Source organism: Phaenicophaeus curvirostris, chromosome 1 (genome assembly GCF_032191515.1).
Source record: "Phaenicophaeus curvirostris isolate KB17595 chromosome 1, BPBGC_Pcur_1.0, whole genome shotgun sequence".
Lineage (NCBI taxonomy): Eukaryota > Metazoa > Chordata > Aves > Cuculiformes > Cuculidae > Phaenicophaeus > Phaenicophaeus curvirostris.
The window spans coordinates 132,592,492-132,618,858 of record NC_091392.1 but is presented as its reverse complement, the minus strand read 5'-3'; the positions used below and the strand labels follow the sequence as shown (position 1 = coordinate 132,618,858).

The 26,367-nt window shown below is 37.6% G+C and overlaps 1 protein-coding gene across 1 annotated transcript in view; it reads right to left on the bottom strand.

The window, feature by feature from the left end:
* Nucleotides 1-7,537, bottom strand: part of MID1 (midline 1) — a 180,976-nt gene extending 173,439 nt beyond the window's left edge. Inside the window, exon 1 of the mRNA XM_069875171.1 lies at nucleotides 7,370-7,537. The gene's annotated coding sequence lies outside the window, so the exon portion shown is untranslated. The remainder of the gene's footprint in view (nucleotides 1-7,369) is intronic.
* Between the last annotated feature and the right edge of the window lie 18,830 nt (nucleotides 7,538-26,367).

Below are 26,367 nucleotides of genomic sequence, written 5' to 3'. Positions count from 1 at the left end.
TATCTGTATGCAGAAAGTTGATTTTCACTTGTAAAATAAATTAGCTACAGACCAGCAAGCCTTTAAACAAAATACCAGGAGAGACATTGTAAGGAGAGATGAAGTCCTGCCCAGCAGGTTACTTAACTACAAAAGCATACTTAAATTGTGCTTATTCTGATTCCTGTAGAGAGATTCCTGGGGCTGTGGACATGTGGAACTAATCAATTAGATAAAACCATCTGCACTTCTTAAAAAACATAATCTGTGCTTGATGCAATTTTGGCAGAAATCTGTTCTTTAATATCCTACCTCGTCCAGGTTACAAATTAGCTAGGCTCTGCCCTCCAATTAAGATGCTGGGCTACCTCATGTGTTCTACACAAGGCTAAATAGTTTTTAGCTAACTTCCCTCATTAGAGCAATTAAGATCCATAGCTTTAACAATGCTATGGAAAACAGCTATTGAGAAACCTGTACTTGCTTGGAACGAAATCTCAGTGGTGAGGAGTCAGGCACCTATGTCTTATGATGTGCTTCTGGCTAATTAAGATGTTGACTGAGCCTACTTAATCATGGTCCATCAGACTGTGTTTGATTAACATGTAAATTGGTAAACTATCTTCTATTGCCCTTCCATCTGAGCTCTAATTATAGGCCTCAAAACAGACAATGACTAGACTTGTAATTTAGATTGTTCAGTTGGGGAAAATATTTTTTGGCATGCACAAAAGAATTGTGAGGTGGAGTGCATATGTGTGCTGTTTCAAAATATACATGAATATATTAGACAAACACTATGAATATGCATAAACAATGTGGAAGTATAAAGACATCGTAGCAAAAGGACTTAATGTAAATGGTGCTTAACAAAAGAAAAGTATTTCTTCCCTCAGATTATTTTCTTAAAGGCAATGGTCCTGCGCAGCTGAAGAGTGGTAGGTACATCTACAAGTCAGTTCAAATCATATACAATAACAGTTATGCCAAATTAGATTAATGGAACAGAATAGAATAATAGAAACCTTGAAAAGATAGTTTGAAACAATCCCTTTCAGTCTGAACACATTAACAGAACTTAGAATAACCTTAGGAAAGTGCCATGTTCAGATGACCTAGAGTATAATGAGCACGCCTGTTGTTTCCTATTGACTAGTCCTAGATGTTACCAGCTCGGCATCTTACCAAGGCCACTTGAGTCAGTCCAAGGACTCCCTTGGCTAAAGTTTATATGGAATTTTAATAATTCAGATAATGTTTGACTCTCTTGACTACAAAGCAGCCCAGGGGCCTAACTTCAGCATTCAAAGTAGTTGCCTTCAGAAAACAGGATAAACACACTTCTCCCCTTCCTTCCTGCTTTCCTTCTTCCACCTGTTATCATAATCAGCAGGAACACGTTACTATTAGCCCAGAAATAGCTCTTTTTCTTCAAGAGTAGTTACATAATACAAAGATGTAAAATAATCAACAGTTATTAAAATTGTGGGTAGCTGTCTGTAGACAAGCTAATTGTGCAAGATGGCACTGTAGCCTTTGCTGATCTTGCAGACACAAGCAGTTGAATAAGAAAAGCTACTGAGTGGGCCAGCAACAATGGCCACCCTGTTCAGAGGCCTGTACATAAGCACCTTCCATCATTTCAGATGCCCCAGCACAGCCATTTCTCCAGAAGACAGTGTGTCTACATGTTCTGTATCACCTCAGTCCCATGTGGATGTCTAAGGCACTTAATGTATCCATAATGTCATTAAATGCATGTGTGTGAATTGTACCATAGATTTCAGCTGTCATTTGAGCTGAATCAGATGTAGACATCTACACACAGATGCCCAAGTTTTAAAAGTCTCTATCCGTAATTGAATCCCACCAAAATTTTATTTTACATGCCCCCAGCTTTCACTATAACATTCTCTCAACATCTGCTGAACATTTTGAAGGAAGCAATTATTTGTTACTAACCTACTATATATTTGAATATTATGTATAGTTTTTGTGATTTTAGAACTAAAATATAGGATTAGCTTGGATAATAACTTTTAGCTAGCCTGTGTCTGGATACTTACAGGGAATTTTAACAAGGCTGCAGTTAGAAAAAATGGGAAAGAATGTGACTGTATCCAGTTAAGCCAGATACCAAGGACTAGCACCATGAAAACAGAAAGAAGAACCAGCCAGCACCAGATGCAACCTTGAAGAGGTGCCCAAGGAGTGTAAGAGCACACGCAAGAAGGAGAGTTGAAAAGTTCAGCTGTGAGGAACATCTACGGCCTTCATCCCAAGAACCCTGAAGAAGATCCCCAGAGGGCAGAGCACGTGTGCCAAGGGAAGGAAACTTATGTAATTAAATTCTAGAAACTGATTGTAATAGACACACCTGTTCCATGAAAAGTGATGAATATGTATGCTTAGACTGTATATAGTCTTTGTGAATTGTACTGGAAGTGGCACACACATTCGGTGGAGTGATCCCCTGCCCACCCGACATCGCACTAAAGGAAACCTTACTTAATAATCAAATTGGCATTGATTATTGAGTCTGGCTTTACACAGCATCAATTTCAAAACCATCTTTCTAGGCAATTTAATTCAGAAAGTGAAAAGGAATGGAGCACAGAAATAGTCTCATAAAACGTAACAGCACCCAGTGCAAAGTCTAATATATGGCCTTGGAACTGCAAGAAGCAAAAAAGTAATTGACAGAACTTCCAAAAGACAAATGATATCTCCTCGTAGGACACTATGCTAGTATCAACAGGGTGCATTCATCTCTTCCACAGCCTAGAAGAGAACAGGTCACAAAGGGCAATCAGTAATTCCCCAAATCTGACCCATTAAAACTTAACAGAAATAAAACCCAGAAGTTAAAACTGTGATCCAAGTCCTGGTATAAGCCCCATCACCACCAACACACCTACTGGGACAAATCAGGGAAAAGTGCAGAGGCAGTCAAAATGTATTGTTCCTTGTTTTGCCACCTGAGAATGCTCTGAACACCCTTCAAGTCCTGAAGTTTCAGATTACACCATTTCTACAGCTGGCTGCCCTGGGTAAGAAGGACCAGCGCAGGAAAAAATCTTCACACATTTTTCTAATGTAGATGAGTTTTGACTGACAGGTTGACCCTTAGCTTCCTTTATTTAGCACTGAAGTATGATACTCTGGTTCATGGAAGTAAAAATAATCCATCTCTTCTCTGTCTGCATGTAATCCAGAAAACTTCAAAAGCTCTTACAAGTCTACATAGATGTCAGCTAATAACGTACTGGGCTTGACAGACTTAGGTATGGTTGGAAGCTAATAGTTCTTTCCCTTAGGAAATCACTGGTGGTCTTTCCCAAAGCGTCAGCCAAAAGATCATTAACATTTCAGTCAAAGTTTTAATTGGATAAAACCACACATCTCAACAATTTCATTCTGCATTGACTATGAGTCCTTGACAGACAGCATCCTGCCGGTCTGCCACACCATGTGGGCTGAATTTTAACTTATAATGGACCACAAGTCAATCTCTTAAACTCTGGAAGTTCATTGTGGAAATAGATACTAGTTGTCTAAAAGACTGAGACTGCTAAGATGAAAGATACCTATTACATCCAACCAGAGGGAGCAACATGCTTGTAGACAGTTTTTCAAAGATGAAGGGATATGGACATAGATCATTGAAACACATTCTGGGAAGATAGTGGGATGCTTGTGAACTTTGCAAGCCTCAGCCATATCTTATTATAATGTTCCATCATTCCTGTGCTGAAATTATCCTGCAGATGATCTACTACTCAGCAGTTCAGTTTCTCTCTGTTTGCATTGGATTTAAAAGCCAAGCAAATCCAAAGCTATGGAACACACTGAGCTTCTAAGGTCTTGGAGGATGTGCATAACAGGAAGATGCATCTGCACTCATGCAGAATTTCACTGAAAGGTTTTGAAAATCGTACATAAGTATTTAGAAACCATAAGTGTCATTTAGACATATGACAAAAATATTCAGCCTATTCTATATTGTGTTACATCATGAGTAAAACCGACGGAATTAGCATCTAGCGGCTTTCGTAGCAATTTGGAAAAAAAAGATTATTTTGAAGCAATATTCAAAATCCCTTGTTTTGTGTCAAGTAGAAACTGTATTCTCTAATTCTTATCCTGTTCCACCAGACTAGACCTCCTGCTGCTTACTTTTTGTAAAATGGCAGCTTTCCATGAGAGCCCAAATGTGTTTTCTTTCAGTTAGGGATAAGAAAAATAGAACACTTACACTGCATTTAGCATGACTTACACTGACATTCACTTCTGGTAGCTATTCCTAGGAAGATGGGTAGCCAGCCATAAGCTCTAAGTGTAGGCTTTGTGAATCCTCTGTAATAATAGAAAGTGTTGATTTAACATAGATGTGTGATGTTAGTGTATGTTTACAGATCTGTTCAAACAACAACGTAAGTGATATAAACAAAAGTACATGTGAAAGAATACTAACAAACCCAGCTTGAAAACAGTCTTCAGTGTACCAACTGCATTTTATAAATTGCCACTAATCTTTACATATGCAAATATAAGTATGTAGTTACATAGTATAGAAAACAGACTTTTTTTTTGCTATATGATCTTTATGTGACATCTGGACTAAGAAATGTAAAAAAAACACAAAAAATTCACCAAATTGCGACATAGTACCAGTATGGCAGCTCCAACCTTACAGTTTCTTTTAGAGAGTTACATGTTTCAAGAAACAATATTACAGTGTTTGTTTGCCTAAACCTTCCAGTTGTGACAAATAGGTGGTAGTTAATGGCTACTAGAATATGTTTAGATTGCTCTAATTTTATGAGTAAATGGACATTAAGTTTATTTATATGTTTCCCTCCACCTCTGCAATTGATTTTATTTTTACTTAACTTCATAAGAGACATTTATAGCCAAGATTTTTTTCTTAATGAGTAAGTGTGATATTGGTGGTGATTTTTCACTTACAATTAGAGGTCCTTTTTCCAACAGTTATTGCCATATAAAAGTATAAGTATTTCTGCTTTATAAAAAGTTATGATAGACACTTTACTGTTTCAAGCAGTTAATTTTAGGGCTTTCTTGCACAACAACTTTTGCGTACTTCCTTTCCCATCCACACACACAGATATAATATCAGTTATGAGTTAAGTTAGATGCCATTTTTTTTCTTCAAAGTCACATTTGGAAATCTAGAATACATGAAAACTAGGAAAGAAGTAGCAGTAAATTAATCTTTTCTCTCTGTAAACTAAAGAAAAATGTTGAACAATTTAGAAACACTGAAGTAATTTCTCCACTAGAGAACTAAGAAGCCTTAACTGGTGTAACGGTAAGCAGGGAATGCAACCTGCCCTGTTTCCTTGCGATGAAACCAAAGATGTGAAAGTAATAAACACTGCAAGCTGGAGATACAATGCCTTTGTCTTTAGAAAACCAGGAGAAGCCTAACCTGAAGGAACAGTTTGCTGTCATTTGGCAGGACTGACAGTTATTACTAGGAGTAGAGGGGAATATGCGATAAAGACTACACTAATTTTTATTCTCAAAGAGAGGAGTAACACATAGTTGTGGTAGTATTTCAAGGGTCATGGCTATATCTCATGGTGCAGCACAAAAAGGTGAATTATGTTTCCCATGTATCTAAAACTGTTAATAAGCTGGAAAGAGGGAATCCTTTCATAATTCTTCTTAAAAAACTGCTGTCAAGAGTCTACCACATTCTTACATTAAAACAGTGAATTTGTCTATCCTTGAGGCCGTCTAACAAATCTCGTTAGTGGTTGTTTTAATGAAGATTTTTGTTTTTAAGCCAAAAGAGAACCATAGTAACTGTGCACTTCCTAAACCATTTCATTCATGAATGGGAAATGAGTCTCAATCTTTACTCGCATGAGTAACCACATTGATATCCTTGGGCCTTCATTATCAAGTGCTAGAACCATGAGTTTAAAATTGCAGGATTTGGATGCGGCACTTCATTACTTCATATGAGTGAAATCTGTAGCTGAAATCAATAGTTAAGCATGTGAAGCATATAAAAGATACACAGTCATGGAGGTTGAATTGCAATGCATCTCTCAATTTTGTTTCGGCACCAACAAATAAGCATATCATTGTAAAGAGATGTATAAACTATAGACAGTAATTACAAAGACACATTTTAGATAGACATTCTGGCCTCAATAGAGTAGTAGGGAATAGTCCACCAGAAAGAACAGAATAATAGTGAAAAAGGTCAACGCTTCTTGAAAAACTAACATACTAAGTCACAGACCAAGGTTTTGGTTCTCTGTCAATCAGTAGCGTAACTGTTGTCAATCATCCCCCTCTAACTTGTTTGTGATTTTTGAATGGCCACAAAAGACACTTTTGTTGGTAATTATTGTCTTTACAATTCATCTGAGTCACAAGCAGGATTTTCATAGTGTGCATGTGGAATAGACATGGTATGCCCCAAGCTGAGCTCACGTATGTCCAACCAATTCAAGCTAAAGTTTCCCACGACAATATAAAAGGAAATAAAGGGCTGACAAACACAAGTCACTATTCTAAAAATAAGAAGAGGGGAAAGGGACAGGATAGCCAGGATCTTCTGGTTTTCTTTTCCCTTCTCCCCCCCAGCTCCCCCATGCCTCCCAAGAGGACAAATCTGATAACTCTCTCTTTGGAAGGATGCACTTAAGACAGGATATGCACCTGTGCATCTTGAATCTTCTAAAAGAGTATTTATATTCTCTGCCTAACCACATGATTCCTATTACAATCAAGAGCATTCTGCTAAAAATTAATGCCAAAAATTAATGCTCCTTCATTTATTTAATTCCAGAGATCCCCTGGGATTTTTCCTTCTTCCAAATATTTCCACCTTCCACAGATATATTTTTGTTTTATTTTCTTTGGCTATCAGTTTGAGGGACCTATCTTGTCCCTGCTGAAAATGCAAAGAAAAGGTTTGTGAGAGAAGGTTCTCACATAAAACCCAGTTTTGGAGTTCATGCAGCAAAGCAACAAATTCACTAACATCAAAGGCAGAATATCTGAAACTGAGATTTTAGCAGTACAGCTTTTCCAGCAAATTGCAGCTTCTATAAGTCTGCCTATTTCTAAACAACCGAGTCTGATTGTTTGCTTATTTTCCTAGCTGCAGCGTAAGAAAGAGTGAAACAACTTTGGAAAAATAACAACGAAGTTGTTCAAGGGAAACCAACCCTTCTACTGTAAACAGTGCCTCTCCCTAAACTATGCAGCTGCACAAAGCGGAGACAATGCAGGGGACCCTCAGCATCATTAACCAACTTCCCTTCCTCACCAAACAGCCACTTCGATAAAGCAAGTACAATAGCATCGCGGAACAGTAGAACAAGGGGAAAAAAAAAACCAACCTTACCAGCTTCTCCTACAGTATATAGCTGAAAGGAAAACAAAACCCCCAGCTGCCGTATCGCATGCAATTGGTCTCCCAGAATGAATTGACTGAAAAAACTATGAAAGGCTAAAGTCTTTCGGCCCCTCTGTTCAGCCTCTCTTCAGCTCCCTCTCTCCGAGCCTCCTCACAAAGCCATTCTCTTACTCCCTAATCCTCACACAGGAAAAAGCAGCACACACCAAATGACTTCAGCAGAAGCGATTCTCCTGGGGGGTGGGGGAAGAGATGCTGCTGCCACTCAAGCTCCTCGCTTCGTGCCGCATGGCCATCCTCAGGGAGGGTGTCCAAACAAGCTCACCAGCCACTTGGGCAGCACACCCCATACGCAAGCAGCGTGTCAGGACAAGGCATGGAAAAGTGCACATCTCCATTCATCACCCTCTCAGCTGCTAATTTCTGAAATAAGCACACTCCTGGGTACTTGGAAGAGTTCTCCACATTCTTCTTGGTTTGCCTGCACTGAAGTAGTAGACCTTTTTTTTGTGCTTATTAAATTATCTGTGCGACTTCCTAAAGCTGCTGTTAGGCCTAAGATTTTTCTTTTTAACAAAGAACGTGTAAATAACCTCTAGGTATTTCAAATGGCAAAATAACAACAAAGATCTTCTACCAGAAAATCAATAATAAAAAGTATAGGAAAAAAGACTCCAACAGACATGAAATCAATAATGTTAGAAATAACCAAATTAAAAGCAATGTAAAAAAACATTGGTTCCTCCCTGAAGTGCCTTTGATACCAAAAATCAGAACAATAACTGCATTTTTCGCTGTGGAAAAGATTTATATCATTCCCAGTTTATGCAAAAAGGGATAGCAATTTTTTCATATAATTGGTCTTGAAAGTATGCCATAGATATTGAGATAATATCCCCTGCATATTCTCTGGTTTTCAAGAAAGCTTTAAGTCTTTGGTGAAGAAATACTGTTGTCATTTTAGTTTTTACAACAAGTTTTACGTTTCTGTGAGATGCAGAAACTCAGAAACAGACAGCTGCCACAAAGTAAATCGAAGACCTAGAAAAGCAGACAGTATAATTTCACATCTTAAATGATGGCTGTGAACCTTCCAGTAATAATTCATAAGGAGACTTCCTCCTGCTTGTTTCTCTGCTCGGCAGCATGCTGTTTGAGCCTTTCAAACAAAATAAATAGACTTCAAACCACCAGCTTCACACACACTAACACTTACCAATGCTATTTCAACCTGATACAAGCTGACTTTGTTCCTCTGTGACCCTGGACAGAAAACTGAGGTGACAGTTTGATGGATGAGATCTTTTTTTTTTTTTTTTTTCACAGTATGGGTTGTGACTTCATGGCAGTGTTTGCCCATTATTGCTTAGCTGAAGGAGGAGACAGGAGCAGAGGAGGATCTTCCACCATACAGAGCCATTTTGACAGTGAAAATAAACCAATAAATACCTGAAACACCTTCTCCATACCTCAAAATTGGGAAGCTAAGGGAATCCCTTTCCCCTTTTTTTCAGGTTAGGGTGTAAGGGCTGAGGAAGAGGCTCCAATGGGAGGAATGAATACCAATTATTTACTCGAAATAGTATTTTACTTTAAGAAAATTGCAGCATCAGCAGAGAACAAAGGAAGGGAGAAAGAAGGAAGGAGGAAGGAATTTTTGTTTAATTTATGACCACATAACATTTGGTCTGTGAATTTTTGTGAATTTTCTCTTAACTATGCTAATTTAATTACTTAACCGGGAATCTTGGACAGTTCTTTACTGGACAAACGTCTCACTGGAGTAACCCGAGGCAAGCAATTGCAATGCAAAGTCTTTTATTCATTCCCTAAAAATTACCATAGAATACCAGAGTACGTGGTGCCTGCGAATTCAGTAGTTTCAGTGCAGATACTCTGCTAAAATTAGTTCAGGAAGACTTTTACAAGATACCATATTTAACATAAAACCCGGCAGATTCACGGAGTTCTTTGTGGAGAAATTGCCTTTCCATGTCGAAAAGGGAAGATGGGGAATGAACCCTCTGAAATGCAAGGCTCTTCCTCCATAGGCTTGAGCTTATTAACATACACCCTAACATGTGAAGCCAGTCTCCTGTTTCCTTAGACAGGCACGCAGGTTGCTAATAACTTTGTCTTTGCTTGTCCACCTATTTAATAAGATGGGTTCATTATGATAATACTGGAGGGTGTCAAATCTCTGATTTTTAACAGGGATACTAAGGCCAAATGACCTGGCTCAAGGAAATCTCTGGCAGGAAGCCAAGTTTCTGCTATTCCACGCTACCGCACCCAATCTCCAGTGATTCTTGTGCTTTGAAAGATGATTTATGAAAGCAAGGATTAGTCTACCCTATGTCTGAGATAAAGTTCTTACGTATTTTGTATTTGTTCTCACATAAATTATGTTGTTATTTTTTCCTAGGTTTGAATTTGATGTCTGTAATTCTGTCTAAAAGCATCATTAAAGTCTCTCCAGTGGCAAAAATAACTTCTCATAAAATATATATGATTCCTATTTGTTTTCTCAAAAAATGCTGTTGTCTTTCCAAAATGATTCACTTCATTTCAGATGGGATTTATGTGTTTTCATACTTATAAATGTATTTCTTCCTGTAGAATTTCGGCAAGGTAGTACCCAACTCATCGTAATACTGCAAGATTATCAAAAAGAAGGCAGAGATTGACTGATACCCCAAACCAGCAAAATCTGACAGATCTATACAGAAGCCTGCCTGCAATTACATTGCTTCATCAATCCAACTGAATTTTTTAAATTATTTTTCTTTCTCAGAACCACCTTAGAATTACACACTTGCTTTGGGTGTCCTCACTCAGGGATTTAGGTTGTACTCTAGCATGGTGAAGAGTCACATAGTGTGAATTGTGATGTATAAAAAGGACTTCTAAGAGTTCGACTCGTGATCCATTTATATCCCAATTATAACTTCTAAACTCCTGTCATTGTTTCTTTGTCTCTCTCTGACAATGAAAACATTCCCATTGTAAAGAAGGAAGTACATTAAGTGTTTCAGAAATTATAAGACCTGCTCACAGACCACTTTATATAAATAAATCATATAAATAATCTCTAAATAAAGGAATTTATTTATATAAATAAATAAACTCTAAATAACAAAAGTTCACGCATAACAAAAATTCAGCATCTAGTTAATTATGATCTGCACAAATGACTGGAGCTCTACCCGTCAAGAGAAAAGAGTGAAGCTTGAAAACTGTAGCCACATTTGCATTTGGAAGCCAGTTAAAATGAGGGTGCTTAGGGGAAACAAATCTCACAACAGAACATAATACTAAAAATAACATATACTAGAAAATGAGAAGAGTTCATTTTTCTCATTCCTGTAACAGAACTTAATGTTCAGGCTAACTCACGACAAATGCCTGAAGGAAGTCTAAGCCTTAGGAAATATCAACAGGATTATACACTGTACTCCATAATTTTTTCTCTACTTGCTCAAAATTATGTCCTCTTATCTGTATCATCTGTCAAGCATATGTTTTTTGCATAGCATTTACTCCTTTCCGTGTTTCTTGGAATAGCAAAAAAGCATAAGGCAAGGTCATTTGGATAACAGCCCTGCATTTTTAATAGCAATCATAAGTGCATTTCAAATCATCTTTCCTATAAACAAGAGTGGTGCAGACAATTGCAGTGGAAAAGACTCCAGCAAAACCAAACTTTAAAGGTTACTAAGCTCTTTATGACTTGTTGGTGTGACTGATTAGTGCAATCTACTGCAGTACTTTGATTATTTTTTTTCCTTACCTTCTCCTAGAAAGAAACTCCCATTAATTCTTAAAGGCACTGTAGAAAATGGAGGCAGCATATCTTTATGAATAGAAGGAAATGCATATTTTAGGGGTATAAACATCATCTGGCTTTTAAGCATTTGATCAAGAAACATTAAGTTCCATTAATAGTCAGTAGATGCTCTAGAGACCACTCCTTTACACAATCAATTAATATTAAAATTTTACTATTCAAAGGTAAGGGTGCTTAATGATCTATGCTCAGCCAGCCTATAACATACATATGATGAATTTCAGCAATATTCTTTATCATCTTATCTTCTGAGAAACCTGCATGGTGGCAACTCTGCAGAGTGGAAGATAAGTGACACAGTGAACAGGAAGGATAACTATTAGCAATTAGAAGAACACAGTTGAGAAACATAGTTGGGTAAAAGGAAAAGGAATTAGAAATTCAGATTATTAGAGAGTCACTAGGAAGTACATTACTCAAGCCAGTGTTCCATTTTGACAAGGATTTTTTGATAGCATTTCCTTTGGGTTTGCTCTCCACGGGCTCAGTCTAAGCCCACTGTCTTTGCTTTTGGTTTTGAGCTGCATGAAAGCAAGGATTCAGCAGTGCAGCTGAGTTTACGTTAGCAGTGTATGTGTGAAACTGATGATGTCTGGCTTGGAACTTTTCAAAGCATGTGCCAATGCTGGTGTGAACTTCAGCAAACTTCTCAGTCTTCCTAAAGTTTGATAGAAGAGCAAAATTAAAAGAGCAAATAGAAAGCACAGCCCGTGGCTTGTAAAAGGTTAAATCTACATTCCTCCCTCATCCATAAGCTGTAATAAGCAAGAAAGATGTTGCTATCTATAAATTGGGCTGAAATCACATTCCAAGTACCTTTTCAGAGGATTTGGCTTACACAGCACGCTGGTCAGAGAAGGACTGGTCAGATATAAGCCAATACTGTCATTCTGGATAGTGGGATAGTGCGCTTGTGCAGCCAGGAAAAATCCCCATAAACCAGCCCATCCCCTGCTGCTGTCTGCACCAACCTGGGGATCAGGAAACATTCATGCTATGGACATACCCTAAATTTTAAATGATCAGATACTGTCATCCCCGTTTTGCCCCAGACAGAATGATAGGAGCAGGAACATGGATGCAGACATTGAGAAGACAGAAGGGCCTTCGAAAGGCAGCCAGATTTTTGTAGCCCCTTCAGTTTTTAAAGACAAACATCTGCATAAAAATATTCCTGGGCTTGAAGCTTCAGGCTGTTAAGGTCTTCAGAGGAGAGGCATATATTTTCCCCACAGTTTAGAGGTTTGCAGGACAATTAGAATTGCAACTTTTGGATATTACTACAATGAAGACATATACACAATGATTTACATAGTTATATTCTTGCCCATTTTTCCAACCCCAAAAGAAATTAATATTGTCAGCTTGGGTGTATTTGGGAAGAGGGAGGAGAAGTAAAGAATAAAGTGGCATACTGACATGTGGTATAAATAGCTTACGGGAAATTGCCCTGCAAACACAAGCATCATCAATATTTCGCAGTTAATCAGACTCCATACAAGAAATCTACTTATATGAACAAGAATTTGTAGTACTGAGCTGTAATGTAAGCACTGTTGCAGATTTACTCCCTTATTAAAGATTCCTCCTAGGAGTTATCACATTCACATGACAAGGAAAAAAATAACATATGACTTTATCTGGACATTATCCAATAATGTATGCAAGGAAAGTAGTAGAATATTAGGTGTGAGAAATGCCTGGGTTAATTCTGTTCAGCACTGTTCATGCTGTGAGAAATGCGGTATTTTTTTATTTGTCCAGAATAATGCAAGATAAACCTTTTGCTATCCAGGACAGATTTCAGTGTATATACTGAATGATCAAAGGATTCAAAAAACACTAATACAGCCCTGGACTGGAGTGAGAAGGGGAGAAACTTGGAAAAGTAGCTTTGCAAGGCTGGAGAAACACATCAGCTGAAGTGAGACCCCACTTTTCTGTTTGAGTGTACTTTGAGCTCTCACTCCAGGCACAGCAAGCACTATGCATCTCAGCAACATACACCATCTCTCCATGAGTGTCCCCTCCAGCTCCATTGCACAGACTTGTAAGATGAGGGCAGGTCTGATAGTTAAAGCATCAGAGAAACCTCTGCTCAAAGGTGAGGCCCCAGCTGAATCACCAAGCCCAAGTAATGTAGGAAATAATTTCTAACCACATAAAAACTTCAAGGGCAGCTTCTTTTAGATCTTATTTATATAGATTTTTTTTAAAGAAAATTTAAAATTGAATTTACTTTGGGTATGAAGCTTTAATAATTAAGTCTTGCTTTTGCTCAAGCTTTTCTAACCTTTCTCCATTTTCTCTCTCTTATGATGTATTTCCCTTGCAGGTTCATTTTGTGGTTTTTAGTTCAACAGTTTACTTTCTCTCTCTCTTATGTGAGCTTATTGATTCAATTCAATGTAATCACTGTAGTCAGAAACATATTTAAACATACTTATACACAGATCTCCTTCCAGTTAATAAATTCCATTAAAACACAAATTTTACTGTACTGTGTAAACTTTGTGCCAAGGCCGAATCTAACCTGACTGTAATAAATGGACAACAACCAAAATATTTACTTTTCCAATAACAATTGTCTGTAACAAAGACAAAGATGACATGGAAAAGGCTATAGAGTACAACTTATGCAGCATCAGCTAAGCAAGCATTCTTTCCTGCAGCAGCTGTAGTGATGCTCGCAAATATTTATGCAACACAGCATAACAAAAACTGAATTCCATTTATGTTTAAGTATGATCACACTCAGAACCCACTGGGAGCAGGGTCTGATAGTTTCTCAATAGCTGTTTCTGGAACTAGCAGGCTTGAGTCCCAGGCTTATGTACCTGTCTGTGAAACTGAACTGGATCAGCCTTACAGGAAAAAAACAGCATTCCAAAGACAAATTGGTACAAAGACACCTCCGAAGGCCCATGATTGCATCTTTCTGTGTAACTTTGAAAGAGGAGAGGCTCCCTCCTATGGTTAAACCGTGTAAAACTTTGAGCAACATCATGAGCAGGGATTCTTCAGACAAAGCCACTTGACAGACAATACTAGCCAACATATCCCTTTAAGAAAGAAAACTATTAAAAACAAGCTACTACAAATACAAGACATCCAGAAGCATTTTGCTTATACCAATGATACTATCATTATGATATTGTGTAATAATAATGTCACTAATCTTAGTTTGCAAATGAAAGCTTAATGCCAGCCACAAACGCTCACACTTCCCCCAGACATTGGTTGAAAAATGTTTTGTTTTACTTATGCAATATTGTACCGCCTAAAATGGTCTGCCAGTCTGAGAAGTGCCACCTTTCTGGAATAAATAGTAGAGAAAAAAAATGAAGGTGCAGCGCATAAAGTAACAAAATGCATTGAACATCATATCAAACCTATTAGGTATGTAAAGTCTACCAAATGAAGTGTAACACCAGAAACAAACAGATTATATGAGTTGATCTCTACTTATGACTCATTCCTAGCTTTTATGTTTTGTTTTCTTACGCTGTAAAGCAAAGACCCGGAAACTACACACTTTGAATTAATAGACTGAAGGGTTTATAAACAACATATTTCTACTTATCTAAAAGAAAGAGCATCTGCGTCCTGAGTCCTATAATGCCACTTGCCTAAAGAGCAAAGGCATGCCAAGAATTTGAAAAAAAAAAAAGTTTCCGACACTATTCAATTGTTCATTTGTGACTTGAAACAGATTGTGGTTTTTAAACTTCCTTTATTACAACTACAGCAAGTAAACCCTTTCACTAGCACTCTCTGGGCAGTTCGGTTTACATTCAAGCCTACCAGACCTAAAATGAGTTGTCAGGAGTTCTTGGTTTCCATTGTTTTTATGACAACAGTATTTATGTTAAAAAAAAAACCAAACACAGAAAGTCTGCTTGGAGAAATAACATTATTTCCTCCAAATTAATCATGCATGGTTTTGAAAACAAAAAAAGCACCGTAGTTACAAACGTTTTCCTTTAACTTACTTCCCATTTTAAGTGGCTCTAATCTTGGTTTCTCATTTGTTCCATTTTAGTATCAAGACCTGAGAGTGCAACAGAATATGTCACTGAGTACAATAAACAACCTCTTGACTGCTAGAATTTTATTATGGTATACTCAACACCTGCACTAGCACACTTATCATTAATGGAGTAAAGTAAATGTTTATGTAACTACCAAGACAGTTTATTAATGTGAGCAAAAATTCTACCAGATTGATGATCCCTTGCAGCAATTAAGCTCTACAATAAAATGTAGCCCAACACGTACACAATTGTGTTACATTAGTGAAAAGGAGAATATAACATCGACCCTGATCACGTGGCAAGAAATTCTGGTTGCCCTACATTCCAGCTTTTCAGAGGGTTTAAAGTATTACGTCTTTTATTAAAAACAAAAATGACAGCTTAGATTTTCATATAAATATTCTATAAGCCTGCAATTCAACTCCATATTTTATTTGAATTTTGAGACCCCCAACAATTGTCAGGTTTTCCAAGATCATTAAGGGTCTGTTCCAACTCCCCCTGAACCCAGAAGGATGATACACACCGACTTCCATGTCAACTATGCTGAACCATTGCTAGGTGGTTTAAGGGCTTGTCCTGTGTCTTACCTGGGTCACCAGCACATTTTCTCCAACAGTCAGCTGGTACTAAGGACCTGGCCCCAGGCTGGCATGTGAAGAGAAAGCTTAATAAAAGCACCTAATGTACATGTAATATAATAGAATCATTTAGGTCAGAAAAGACCTTCAGCATGCTTTTATCAGTTTTCATTATCTCAGCGTGCCACTGTCTCAAAAGTTGGCATGTTTGAGAACTGTGGCAGAGCCCTGTAAAGCCAGCTGGGATATGTTGGCAGATACTTCAGTGAGTGCCACTGCAAGTTTTCAGGCAAAATTGAACAAGCCGCAGTTATATCAGAATGAGCATTCCCCTCTATTCAGCTCTTGCTGAGGTCATAACTATAGCACTGGGTCCATTTCTGGGTCCCCAGTAGAAGAGAGACTGGGACATACTGGAGAGAATCTAGGGAAGGGAAATAAAGATGATTAAGAGACTGGAGCATCTCTCCTGTGAGGAACAGCTGAGTGATCTGGGACTGCTCAGCCTACAGAAGAGAGGGCTGAGGAGGAATTTCATTAATGTATATAAACACCTGAAGGGAGGGTGCAAAAAGGACAGAGCCAAGCTGAAGTCCTCATGATTTCATAATTTTATGTGCATTTATTTACACATGAGTGAATGTGTTGAGAACTGTCTCAACAAGAGCACAGCCTTAAACTACATAAAAAAATAAATCACAAACTCCTTGAGAGAAATGGGCTTTAAAAAGTAATTGCCAGCAGCAGGCAGAGCACCTCATATTTCACATGTAGCATGTAAAACAATTTTGCACACCATCTCCATCTATTTGCTCTGCCATTGCTTTGTTAAATTATTTAAAAATGCATTCTTCTTCAAGGCTGTGTATAAGCTACGATTTTATTAAAATAAAGAATCAGATAAATACATAAACCTAGCCAATTGCTCTAGTCCTTGATGCGAAAATATTCACCTACCACCTTGTTCCTCTTCTCCTTGACCATTTCCCTACCTCTCTTCTATGGTGATGCACCTCTTTTTTTTCATCTTGATGAACAAAGAGATTCTCCCAGGTCTCTGTGTGAGTGGAGTTTGAAGAAGAGATGGAAAAGTCCCACAGCTGTTACAGAGGCAGAGGTCACAATAACTCCAAGAAGTTATTGTGCTATATATCCAGCTATCTGCTGGATATAAGCCCTCATCTTCAGAAGTACACTGCACCTGATTTCAAGGTCATTTGGTCCTTCTCCCATGCCCTCTCTTATTCAAGGATGTGAACAAACTAATCTAACACTCAGACTGTAAATCTCCTGAGTGAAATTCAGTTTGAACCATAAGTATCATGCATACCATAACAGTAAGAAATAACAATATTAAGTACAGCACCCTGGAAATGACTAATTTTTTAATAATATAATGCATCTAATTGACATTTTCCACATAATGGGGTAATGCAAACAGTACTGGAAGTGCTTGAAGCAAGTTTATAAAAAATATGAGAAATACATTGGTTTCCAGTTGTGTTTCATTTCAACCGACACAGTAACCACTTGGTGGGATTAAGCAAAGGACAAGATGCGGCATCTCAGTCACACAAATAGTTCTACTGAATTCAACAAGATTACTTCAGTGAATCTAGATTAATTACACAGGAAAATTTCCAATTCCACAGATTGCCTTTATAAAATAATTTGGACATCCCAATTTTTTGCTGATGAATTACAGCATGTATTTTCTTCTCTGCATGTGAACTTGTGTACATATGTATATGTATGTGCATATACATCACTGAAATAACATACTCTAAATCACAGTAGGATAAATATCCATTTATTTTTCTTTTCATTGCCATAGAAGCTTGACAGTGTCCTTTTATTTTTCTCTCCTCAGAGATGCAGAGCTTTTAAAACAAGTGAAGTCTTGAATATGCACCCTATTTAAATAAGAATGGAGCTAAATTTACTCTTTGGTGGTAGCTGTGCCTCCAAAGACAATGTTTTCTCCTATTACCATTTCTGTTGCTGAAAGCCATGCTCTGAGCCTTGCACTCTGTCTGGGAGTCTGCTGAGTCCATTTCAGCTGAGATGGCAGGGGTGATGCTCCCCAAGGGAGGGGGTCAGCACCATGGCCTCGTAGCAGGGGAGCCAGAGGGTGACCTCACACACCACGCATTGTGCTCAGAGGCTGGAAGTCAGCCCTGCTTATGCTGGATCACGCAGTGAACCAGCCTGACGCGTCTGACAGCCAGAGGTCACTTTCTATCATGGAGATCCTTTCATACAAGCAAACCTTTTTAATGTGTGTTTCTGTCATTTGGATGGTGACTGCAACAACAAAGAAAGGCTCACTTTTTGGGGTACTGATGAACACATCTTCAAAGAGCGTTGGAAGAAGAGCAATAATTGTAGGCACCTTGCCATTAATGCAAAAATAAATTTCACAGTACGTGTTGATGTTCCTTATAAATAAGCAGTATGTGGCAGTGCAAAGGATATTGTGGAGAGAGAGTCTGGGTATTTATATACCATTTTGAAGTTAACACTCCACCTCTGTTGCTATTGTGTGCTTCCACTGTGACCTTGAGTAATCCTGAGCTCACTGTTTTTTCCTTCCATGTCCTTACAATGAAGTTATTATTCCTTCAAAAGATAAGCATTGTTAAGAAAAAGCTGTTAAACTTTATGAAATAGCCAGCTATGCTGTGGAGAGGTATCATAAAAAAACCTTTGAGTCTACAAATAAAAGATTTATATAAGAGAAGATTACCCTACAAGGTCTATAGTTCACACTTAGACCTTGATTACTTTTGTTGACGGTGTTTTTTAGTTATTTAAAGAAAATATTCATGAAGGTACCAGGCCTCATTATTGGTATTATGAGAGATAAATTTGTGGGTAAAGCTATTCGTAGTCTTTAGAATTATTTAGCATTTTTATTGTCCCACTAGGGAAGTTAATAGTATCTTTCAAAAATTATTTATACACCACTAGTCAAGGAAAGCATCAAAAAAAGCTGTTCATTGCTGTGTTCCTTTTACTGCTGATCTTTTCACAGAATGAATAGAATTATCCATAAATCAGAAGAGAGATTTATAGTATGTAGAAATTATCTAGTCATTTAGCCTATAAAAGAATTTCATTTTTAAAGGATTCACTTACAATTTAATAAGACATTCAAATCACATTCAACAAATCATACTGACTCCTGTAAGTGTAAGGGTTATGTGTTGAACACCCAAGAGCTGCACCAATAGAATAAATCAGTATTGCCCAATCCCTTGCAACACGCTCAATGCCCAAGAGCCAAATGTGCCAGTACATTTTCTCCATACAGACTGGCCCCAGTACTGGCAGCTTCTTGAAAAATATCACCACCCTTTGTAGTACTACAAAGAGTCTAGGACGAGTGAACACTCTAAACACGTGCCTGAGAGCCAACAGATAAAATCTCAGATATAGGAAAAGCAGCTGGAAGCCTTATTATTGCATTCACTGGGTATAGCATCACACTCTGTGCAGAAGTAGGCATACGCTCCATCCAGCAAAGCTGCTCCTGCACATATGGACATCATGAAGCAGCATTAGATAGTTGGTTGCGGCAGCCCTGGTGTTCAATTAGTTGCTTATCTGCACTGTGAGAATCTGCAGGGCTCACAATTATCTAGTGTACGAGTACAATGCTATTTCCCATTTGTACGCCAATTAGTTGTAGGTCTTTTTAACCTTCAACCTCCAACATTAGCCAAACTTTGTTGACAAAAAAAAAAAAAAAAGAAAGACTACTTTTTCCCTTTCTTCCTCTTTCTCATCCTCCCTGAACACCTCCATGGCCACAGAGTATGTATTAGGTCAAAATTTCCAGTGAGTAGATCTTTTAAGTTATATACTGCAGCAGGGATTTGGGTTAGATACAGTATGACCATAAATCTTCAGATCCTCAGTTTTAGGCTGTAAAGGACAATCATGCACTATGTTGGTAAAGTGCCTAGAATAACATACTTTTCAAATACAATATAATATAAAAATAATAGTGTATAATGCAGTTTAATACTATGTCTAATAAAAGAAAGCACTAAAATTTGAGCCAAACATGACATTTAGTTGGGTGACAGAAAGAGATAGACATGACTGTAGACCTGCATCTTTTGCAAAACAGTACTGTAAGAACTGTTTTCTTCTCACTGACAGTGACTACAAAGAAAAAAGGGGCAGTAAGTTCAATCCATAGTTTAAGCAGATATATCAAATGTTATTATATGAAGTATACATTATGTGGGGTGGTGAGAGGGAAAAAAAAAAAAATCAGTGTGCAATGTCTGCTTTTCCCAAAGCCTTGGCACTCATTCAAATGGGAAGAATCCCTACCCTTTGCAACTATGACCATCGATGTGCAAATAGTGGCTTTTGTACATAAAAATAGTCACGAATATGGGACATTAAATGCTTTTCATCAGAAAATTATCATTCCAAAAGATGTATTTGAGAAGATTTCATGAAGAAGTCCGAGTTGAAGTTGTCAGTCTGAATGCCCTTATTTGAAGTAACTGTCATAAGGACAAGCTAGATGGGCAGGGTGAATCTTCGGGGGTTTTTCCCCTTCTGGAGAACAGTCTTAAAATACTATTCCTATTCCTTTTTTTTTTTTTTTTTAATCCCTGAAAATTTTAGTGGGATGGGAAAATTGTTTTCTGCCCAGCTCTCATGGTGAGTGGCTGGCAAATGATAGAAGGACACGGAAGGCAAACAGCTGGATTCAATCATTGCACTTAATGGATCCATGAAATGTACTTATGGATGCACTAAATGCTTTAAGCACCAGTAAAGAGGGTTCCTTCTAGACTACAGGTTAGACATTTGACACTAACAGAGCTATAAGACTATCAAGCAACATGGCACATCACACACCCAATTAACACATATTAATTAATCACATTGTAATCAACATAGATATGTAATGATCTGTGCTGTGCTGTCTTTAGAGATAAATATTCAGACACAAGAAACAGCAGATCCCTAAACTGTCCTACTGAGATGCTGGTGCTTGACAAAAAACAAAGCCAAAGGCACTGTCACACCTTTATGAAAATACAAATATGTGTTTCTACAGTAAAACTATTTTTAGGAGGAATGTTACGTAGCACTTTTCACTAGCAGTACAATTCAGCAGAAAATCATTATATGTAAAAGAAAACATATTTTCTAAAGAAAGGCATACAGATTCAACCTCTAAAGAAATGCATTTCTACCTTCCAGTCATCTTGCCTTCTAAATAGTGCACTACTTCAATTCATATGTGTCCCACCACATTACTGAAGTTAATAGTTTAGGATAAGTGTTTTCACATCACATAAAAGAACAATGTTTTCAAATATTTTATTACTTTTTCCCTGATAGTGTTATCAGACAAAAGATTCCAGTCTGAACAAAGATCAGCAAGTGGATGAAATTTAAAAAATAAACATACAGCAAATCTTTGGAATTATCAGCTTTACTAAATCACACCAATCGAATTTTTATAAACATAGGAAAAGTTGTTAGCCGAAGAGTTTTTGTAACTTCACTTAAATATGGTGCTTTATATCATCAGTTAGGATCCAACAAAAAGATGTATTTTAAAGTAAAAAAAACCCGAAACAAACCCACTGCTTTTTCATGTAGGTTTGTAGCTTATAACCCTCAAAAGCTCCTTCCAACCTGAACTGGCCTATAATTCCATGAACTGAGTTTAAAGCCCCTGAAAAGGATGAATTATTATAGTAATTTGATTATTAAATTTATACACAATTTAAAAAAAAAGGGAAAAGAAAAGGGCAGACTCATTTCAACAGTACCAAAATGTAACACTGGCCCTACAATAGTCTTCAATGCTTCAGCTCCCAGACAACCAGGTGAATCGCCCGGGCAACAGGAGCTTGGTATGCCAATGGTCTCCACAGTCACCCCTTCTGCCATAGCGAAAGGCCACAGGGAGATCCTAGTTTTATCAAAAGCAGCATAACCAGTGTTAGAAACACTTTTATTAACCTGTGAATACATGATCAGGATACGTTACTGCAAAAGGATCCAAAGTGACCAACCTAGTGACTTTCTATGACGGGATAACCACATTAGTGGACAGGAGAAAACCAACAGATGTCATCTACCTGGACTTCTGTAAAGCCTTTGGCAGGGTCCCCCCCAACATCTTTCTCTCTAAGTTGGAAAGATGTGGATTTGATGGGTGGACTGTTCGTTCGATAAGGAAGCGTTACTTTGCTGAATCTTAAGAAATATATGCAAAGAGCAGAGTCTCTGCCCCACGCTAACATCTTGCCCATACATTGCAGTTAAAAATAAGATAAGCAATATAGGTTAAACTAAGAGCAGTGTATTTTTTCGGAACGGACTAAGGGATTGAGATGTCAATACTGGCACAAAGTGTCAATGACTTCCCTCTACTCCAAACACATTATCCATTTTTCATTTACTTCCTGGGCATTGGGATAATAGTGATCCTGTACTTAAATTTTTATAGCACATGGTTTCGAGTAGACTATTGGCTGCATTACATACGTGAAACATCTGTATCTCCATACCATTCACAAATGCAGGTACTCAAATGCATTCGTATGTGAAAGACTCCAGTCCTCTAAAGTTCATATTTCACTGCAACATTTTGGCATACAAATGTAAATGACTCAATAGAAATGAAAGGAAAAATGTTTTACATAATAGCAGCTCAGAAAAGCAAGACCACATCTTTGATCATGAAATTCAAAATAAATACTTGGTAGTCTTGACATGGGATCCTACCTACTACATTCCATAGTTTCAAGACACTGTTACACACTGCTATAGTTGTCAGAACAACGTTCAATAGGCACTGAAAGAGGAAAACACTGCAGAACAGCAAAACACCATTATTATTGATCCAATTTTATAGCAAGTCCCACATATTTATTGAACATGGCAGTCCAAAAAAGAACATGCAAAACCTGAAAAAAATGCTGGAACAAAAAGGTAAGGGACGCTTGCGTATTTCTTAAACTCCTTCCAAGTTCTTCAAAGCTTAACTGCAAAGGAAGACTACCAGCTCCTTGAAGTTCCTAATCATGCTTCCACATGAACTGCAACACAGAGAGCAGCCCTTGATAATGCATCTGAAGATTCTGACAGGATTTATATATTAAAAATACTTAATGTAGTTGTGAACTTCCGAAACTTAAACAGAAAAGCACTTGTCAGTATCTAGCAAGACGATATTATTGAAGCACTCAAAACTGAAAGCCTAATTGCTTACACAAGCAGTGACTGGTATCTGAAGGCCCTCTTGTAGTACTCAAATACCTCCACACCTTTTACAAATATACATATTTATCACTTAAAAATAAAAAAAAAAAAAAGGAAAAAGCCCAATTAACAAACCCCAACATTTTAAGGAAGTTAAGAAACTGTCTTGTAATATTCCAAATCAGTTCATCTGAGACCTTATTCTTAAGTATCATATGACACCATGCAAACCAACCCAAAATTTGCAGATCCTTAGGCAAAAAAAAGCAATAATCAAGGATACAAGTTAGGACAAAATTGGATTTTCTGAGAAGGAAATAGTTTGTGGTCAAGGCACATGATTCGCAGCAGGGAAATCTGATTTTTATTCACAGAACTGCCACAGACTCCTCACTTGTCTCAAAAATGCCTTTCCAAAGCTGTAAATTAAAAGATGAAAAAAAGGTTATGTTAATTTAAATTCTTTAGTACTACAAATACCTTTGTGGATACTTGGTTAAATTAGTTCATTCCCCGGCAGACATGATTTTCTGTGTTACTGTCACCTAATGAATGCATGATATCTGAACTTGTTGGGTTTGTGCCACAAGCCCCTATACACCTAGTAGGTACCCCCAAAACACAGACCTAAGGGGCGTGTAAATATGCAGACAGATCCAGGGAGAAAAAGCTAGCAATGTCGGTAAGTACCTAAAACTTCAAGTTAAATTGTTTATTTCTCATCACCAAGGTTGGATGTAATCCAATTTCAGACATCTGTGCAGCTAATCAGGCATTGCAATGACTCAAGAATATCTGCCACAACCCAGGTGTGCGACTAGCTGCTGTGGGAAAGAACGCTTTCCGATTCTGACCAGGAATCCTGTTTCAGTCTAGGTTTTTAAAAATTAAAACCTTTGTTAAACTAATATATTTTAGCAAGTTGTGGTTTAACCAGTAGGCATATACACTGAAAATAATTCTCTGAAAAAGCCCCAGCTGCCAACAGGTATGAGGTGAGAGCTGAACTCTTGGAGAGTCAAGGGCATCTAAAAATGAAATTTGTTGTATATTTTTTAGTTCATGGGTTAGCACATGCTTGTATGAGTCCACATTTTGTGGGGAAAATAAAAAGTAGTTCTTGCCAAATGTGATAGCAAGCCCCCAGCACAGAAGTAACTCTTCCAAAGCTTTCACCCATCTGCTAGATGCCTTATTATTCACTTAATTTTAGAAATCTTTCTGATTTTCAAAGCAGCACTTGTAGTTAACTGTCATTTTTTGAGCCTTTAAAAACTAGACTTTGCTAAAATTCTAATGGAATCTTTTGCAGTCTCTTCCTTTAATCTGCTCAATTTCCTTTCTCTCTTTTTTTTGGCTGAGCTAAGAGTGTCGTTTGAGCGATGTATTCTTTTCAATGTTTCTACCATACACCAATAGTAGTTGCCAAAGACAGAGAAACAAAGAAAGAGAATGCTGCTCCTCTCCAGCTTCCCAGCTGTCATGACAGTAAGTTTAGGATTACAAGAGTAAATACTGTATCTTATTTAAGAACCAAAGCCACTTCTGTAACCACTTCAGAAAAAAAAAATTCTGCAAAAGAACGTGTTCAACAGCATTTATGAGCTTGGGTTTCAGTGAAATGAATTAATAAATACTCTCCATTTCAGAGATCAAACAATCATCGAAAATATCAGTCCTGCCTGTACTAAAATGAAATCTGCACAGTTAATCATTGGTTTTCAGGACTGTATTTCAATGAGATGCTCAGCTTCATCGTAAGGCCAGTACATAGATGTGAATGAAACACCACTTGTCTGAAGATAAAAAAGCGGTTTGTGATGTTATAGTTTATTAGATTTGAAAATTAGGTAGAACAAGCATCTTTTGTGGTGGGTCAAAGAGATGCTAGCTGGGCAAGACCCCTTTGGCCAAAAGAAAAACAATCAAAAGTTAAAATGGAAACCAATTTTCTTCCCTCCAAAAAGTAAAAATATCTGCAGATATAATAACCAGACTTAATTAGAAGAAAAGTTGCTGCAATGCCAGAATTTCCAGCACTGTCTTCTGTCTCATGGACTGTTGTTATTCGGAGTGTGCACCACTCTGAAATGATCTAATTAAAGCAAGAATGATAACAATCCCATAAGACTCTCAAGAGAGGGGTTAGGAGAAAAGAAAGGAAAATATTTTATTCTCTGTAAAAGTCTTAACAACTACAAACTAAAGATATGCCACTGAAACACCCATGAGCAACCAGAATGTCATGTGGTTCAAAGCCTATGTTTCTTATGCTTCAAACAACCGAGTTTACTGAAACATCGAGAAGGCGATTTCCCCATCAGATCCTTATTTCACCCTAAATCAAGTGAGGGGGATATATATCTGGATTTATGTGCACTGTGATATCAGTACACATTTTGTCTGAAAACAGCAAGCCCTGTGACCTTCTTGCACTGAACAAGAATGTTCCTCAAGTTTTAATTTTTGTTTAAAGGTACCAAGGGAAAACAACGAAAGGTTGCAACTGTAATACAACTCCCAAACGTATTCATTACATCATTTCTGCTGATCTTTTCTGATTATTAGCAGTAAGCAGATAACTGCTACTAGTGTATTAAATGACATGCTTTTATTATCGTGACCCACAACTTTGCTCTTGGCTATTGTTCAGGCAATATGTCGAATGCTTACAGTTCTGCAAACCTTTTCCAGCTTGAATACTTCCTTTTCTGAATGAAACCAATTGCAGCTCCCAGAGCTGCTAAAAGATCTATGACCACTTAACGCTCACAATTTCAAAAGTTTAAACATAGTTTAAAGAGGAGCTCTTTCTCTCTACTCCCTAGATCATTCTCCAGAAATGTTTATACTGTCAGTTAATAAACAGTTCTTAAGAATATTTGGAGATAGCTTTCACAATAAAGTGTGCATAAAGGATAGAAGCAATTTCATTTTAAAGATCATTAAGGCTGGCTACAGAAAGTTGAATTTCAGCTGTTGCAAATATACAGAAAGCACACAGGGCTGAGCAGTTTAAAGCACACAACATGCAGAAGCAGTTTGGCCAGTCATGCAAGGTGGACTTATATTTTACCAGCCAGCCACCATAGCAATTTGAAAGCAAGTAGCATCACTGCCTAAAAGTTTTCTTTTTGTTCTTTCTACACACTTGTAACTATCTTATAAAAAAATGCAGAAACATTTTTCATCATTTGCAGTACCTGACACCTTCCCAGCTGTAATCAGAGTGATACAATACTCAATGTTGCAGTACACCAACTGTGCCAAATAGAA